The 3,826-nt window shown below is 37.2% G+C and overlaps 1 long non-coding RNA gene across 1 annotated transcript; it reads left to right on the top strand.

The window, feature by feature from the left end:
• The first annotated feature begins 2,194 nt into the window (after nucleotides 1-2,194).
• On the top strand, nucleotides 2,195-3,563 carry LOC124461928. The gene is made up of 3 exons (XR_006955322.1): nucleotides 2,195-2,231; nucleotides 2,672-2,903; nucleotides 2,985-3,563. It is a non-coding gene; the product is annotated as an uncharacterized LOC124461928 (long non-coding RNA).
• The last annotated feature ends 263 nt before the right edge of the window (nucleotides 3,564-3,826 follow it).

Here is a 3,826-nt window from a genome sequence, read left to right on the forward strand (position 1 = left end):
CTTTTGCTCTTTACAATGGGGAAATTTGGTTGTTTGGTAGTTCGATTGGGCGTCCCGAGGAGCTAACCTTATTTAGGACTGGAATTCATCCAATTAGCTATTGCTTTCAGAGAGCTAAAAACAGGCGGACATGGCCAATTTTTCTAGCTAGCAGACTGATGTACATTTTTACATTTGAGCAGTGACAGAAATCGATATTTATAATTGATCATAAGTTTAAGTTATATTTTTTTACTTGATACATACATAGAATAAGTAGATGCAAGAATATCCAAGTAAATGGTGGAAAGGTTTATCTTGCATAGGCCCAAATATGTAATAATTAGGAAGTAACCCCAAAACCTTTTTTAAGTTGTTATGGTAACAATGGAATAAGTGTTTAATTCGATTTTTTAAAGAACGTGCTTTATCCCATCAATCGGATAAATCTAGTCTTGCGGGTATTGTGGAGCCACTTAAAAGCCATTCAATATTCCACTGGAAATACAACTAGATTATAGACTATAATCAGTATTTTAGTGTTCATTCATAGAAATAAAATTAAGACATAATATATTAGACTTAAATATAATATTTAATGGAATCACAACTAAAATATGTTAATAGAAAGATTATTATGAAATCCTGATCAGACACTGACCGACAAAGGCAGTAGGCGGGAAAGTGAAAAATAAAAAGTGAAAAGTAGGCCATGTCCATTTGCCTAGTTGCCTGCCTCATTTCCTACTTCCATATTTCACATTCTAGAGTTGTAATAATTAAAACAAATTTCAAGTAAAAACAAATCTCAAATAAAAATGCCCAATCCTGACTGGCCTAACTTTAATAAACCCGGAAACGGCAAGTTTAAAAAATTTGCTCAAAAACTGAAGGTTCCTAAAATGGCGACAGATTGGCGCAACCAAATTATGAAGCCGAAGCCAAAGTGGAAGGATGCACCAAAATGTGCTAAATTTAATGCTCGTCCAAAATTCCACGGTTTTAAAGTGGACAAAGTTAAACCTAAGATCGAAGCGAAGAAGGAGGTAATTTCTCCTAATACGAAAGTAATGGGGGTGGCTCCTTTTGGCCACGTTTCCCGTGAGGTACGCCCACTCACTAGAAGTCCGACTTCCAAACTAAGGAGTATCAAGAAAAAACGTCGTGTGGCCGATAACTTGAAAAAAATGGCGTTCAAAAGCCTGAAGTCAGTTGGTAAAGAAGTACAGAAATAAGAAATAAAAAGAATGGCTTAAGGCCGCAGGTAAGGTCGATCAACTGGAAAAGTCCAAGAACATCGTTAATAAACATCCCCGAGAGCTGGCCATCCGAAGAGGACACACCAAGATAAATATCGCTAGAAAGTTTTGTTACCAGACAGTTCATTAACATACTGATTCAGCCCTGGACAAGCGACGTTATGCTCTACCCCTGGTGTTATCGATAAGTATCAAAGAGTTGGTAACAAACGTTGACGAGAAAGGGTGCGAACGAAGAAGCTCCTACGATCGGTGGTAACGAATGGCCACCACGAACGAATCCAACGGCATCGCTTTGCAAACGTCATTTTATTGTTAAGTCTCAATTAGTTAATAAACTTATATTAATTATCGATCTAAACGTACGAGTCTGGCATTTCTATTGTTCCTATAAGTCGCACTCCCCGCCGAAGCCTTCCTGACAGCTTCTCCATCTACAATCTTCTACTGGGTAATGTGATTTGCAACCGACATTCTCAGAAGTGGGTATTAGGTGTGACAATTTTCAGACGTGGGATGGTGTTCAATTTAGAATTTGGATAGTGTGCAAAAAGGAACTGATATTTCTCATAAGTAGAAGTGTGTGAAGACAAAGGTAACGCGCAATTTTCCGTGGTATTACCTAAGCAAAAGTAGGTAAAACACAAATGTAGGTCAGTATATGGAAAATTCTCAGAATTTCGCGAAGAAAAATATAATAATTTTAATCATTCTTTTGAAAACATGAACGAAATTATAGCTCTTGTTCCTGAATTTAATCCATCGTCCGTAAAATCATTGGATTCGTATCAGTTTGTTAAACGTGTGGAAAACGTGTGAAAAACGCATATAAATGGGACGACAGAAAGATAATTTTTACAGTTCACCAAAAGATGCAAGGTGCAGCTCGTTACTGGGTGGATGCAACGACTTCGCATGTATCAGCAACGCAGCTGATGTTCATTTAAAAATTCTGAAACCATCGGGAAACAACGGAAGCTATTGGTAAAAAGGGTGAGTTATCTGATTCAGCAATTGTTACACATATTATAAACGGAATCAACGATTACGATCTTAAGAGAAAGGTATTTAACCATTATACCTATGTAACGAACTTTTACCAGGTATACAAGCCTATTCGGCTCATAACGAAATCAAATATAATCCACATAGTTTTCAAAATAAACGTGAGTGCAACGGTAATACGCAGAAGTCAAGTCAATCTGTAATAAAACGGACACCCAAAGAAAAGATAGAGCCGTCAATCAAATGCTTTAATTGTCAAAAGATGGGACATTATTCCTCAGATCCTGTTCCACAGCGTAAACCTCGATGTACTCATTGTAATCGTACTAATCACGACTCTACCAACTGCCCTGAAAAATTTAAAAACGTTTCGAAAGTAAATAAAATTGACTCAAACATCAACTCAGATATCTGTAAATTTATTTCAGTTAACGGAAACGAAACAAACGCATTCGTCGTTCCAGGTAGTACACTTACTCTGATTCGAAAATCATTTGCAGAAAACGAAGGCGTTTTGTAACGATGTGCAATAACCCTGAATGGATTTGGAGGAGAAACATTTTTCTGTAACCAAAAACTAAATGCGAAAGTCGTTGTTGACAAGATAGGTTGAAATTCTTGTAGTGGAAAATGACTTAATATCTGAAAAAGTTTTATTGGGTAAGGATATTCTTTGTCGAGATGGCAATAAACTAATTATTCACGGAAACAAATGTTTTATCGAAAACATACGCCAAGTAGAAACGACTCAAAATCGAGCGGATACGGAAAACGAAAAATTGGAAAAAGTCTTAACAGATAATGCTGCTTGTTTCTTGCACAAGACCAACGAATTAGGTAAACGCTCAATATCGAAAATGAAAATCGTTTTAACATCAAACGTCCCATGTTATACGAAACCATACCGAACACCGTTTGCGCTCAGACCTATTGTTACGAATTTCATATCTGAATTATTGTAAAACGTCATTCGACATTCGTCCTTCGGATTCGACGTACGCCTCGGGAATCGTCATCGTAGATAAAAAGAATGGAGAACATCGTCTTTGCGTCGACTATCGTCGCCTTAACAGTATTACGGTCAAAATTCCATTTCCTATGCCAAACATGGAAGAGCAATTCGCTCAACTAGCTGGAAACGTCTATTTTACGCAACTTGATCTACGTATGGGATACCATCAAATCGAGATAAGTGAATCGTCCAAACAGTACACGGCGTTTGTTACAGCTGACGGGCATTACGAATACAACAGAATGCCTTTTGGACTCATTAACGCTCCGGCAGTCTTTCAGTCGGTAATGAACCAAATCATAAAACGTATGGAATCAGGTGAGGTCCTCGCATATTTAGATGACGTAATAATCCCAAGTAAGACCTTCGAATCTGGTATGCAACAAATTAAAAAGTTTTTCTCAATCTTACAAGACAGTGGCTTAACCCTACGATACGACAAATGCAAGTTTCTGCAATCCGAAATTACGTTTTTGGGCCACATAGTCAATAAAGATGGAATAAAACCTGGCGAATGTAAAGTAAGCGCAATTAAAAATTTTAAAGTACCTAAAAACGTAAGAAAAGTAAG

The sequence above is a fragment of the Drosophila willistoni genome, unplaced genomic scaffold (assembly GCF_018902025.1).
Source record: "Drosophila willistoni isolate 14030-0811.24 unplaced genomic scaffold, UCI_dwil_1.1 Seg747, whole genome shotgun sequence".
Lineage (NCBI taxonomy): Eukaryota > Metazoa > Arthropoda > Insecta > Diptera > Drosophilidae > Drosophila > Drosophila willistoni.